Below are 998 nucleotides of genomic sequence, written 5' to 3'. Positions count from 1 at the left end.
CTGACTGACCCCAGGTACCCCGTTCCTGGCAAGGGTCAGGGGTGTTGGGGGGCACTGGGAGGGTCCCTGGGACTGTAGGATGGCACGGGGACATGGGGACATGGGGACATGGGACTGCAGGAGGGAACGTCCCCACAGGGACACGGGGACATGGGACACCAGGAGGGGCATCTCCAGCTGAGTGACCCCGTTCCTGGCAGGGGTCAGGGGTGTGGGGGGGCACTGGGAGAGTCCCTGGGACTGTAGGATGGCACGGGGACATGGGGACATGGGGACATGGCACTGTAGGAGGGAACGTCCCCCCAGGGACACGGGGACATGGGACACCAGGAGGGGCATCTCCAGCTGAGTGACCCCGTTCCTGGCAGGGGTTAGGGGTGCTGGGGGGCACTGGGAGGGTCCTTGGGACTGTAGGATGGCATGGGGACATGGGGACATGGGGACATGAGGACATGGGGACATGGGGACATGGGGACATGGGGACATGGGGACATGGCACTGCAGGAGGGAACGTCCTCACAGGGACACCAGGAGGGGCATCTCCAGCTGACTGACCCCAGGTACCCCGTTCCTGGCAAGGGTCAGGGGTGATGGGGGGCACTGGGAGGGTCCCTGGGACTGTAGGATGGCACGGGGACATGGGGACATGGGGACATGAGGACATGGGGACATGGCACTGTAGGAGGGAACGTCCCCCCAGGGACACGGGGACATGGGACACCAGGAGGGGCATCTCTGGCTGAGTGACCCCGTTCCTGGTGGGGGTCAGGGGTGATGGGGGGCACTGGGAGGGTCCCTGGGACTGTAGGATGGCACGGGGACATGGGGACATGGGGACATGAGGACATGGGGACATGAGGACATGGGGACATGGGACTGCAGGAGGGAATGTCCCCCCAGGGACACGGGGACATGGGACACCAGGAGGGGCATCTCTGGCTGAGTGACCCTGTTCCTGGTGGGGGTCAGGGGTGTGGGGGGGCACTGGGAGGGTCCTT

The sequence above is a fragment of the Lepidothrix coronata genome, unplaced genomic scaffold (genome assembly GCF_001604755.1).
Source record: "Lepidothrix coronata isolate B3197 unplaced genomic scaffold, Lepidothrix_coronata-1.0 Scaffold891, whole genome shotgun sequence".
NCBI lineage: Eukaryota > Metazoa > Chordata > Aves > Passeriformes > Pipridae > Lepidothrix > Lepidothrix coronata.
The sequence above is the reverse complement of the archived record's forward strand: the minus strand, read 5'-3'. Positions refer to the sequence as shown.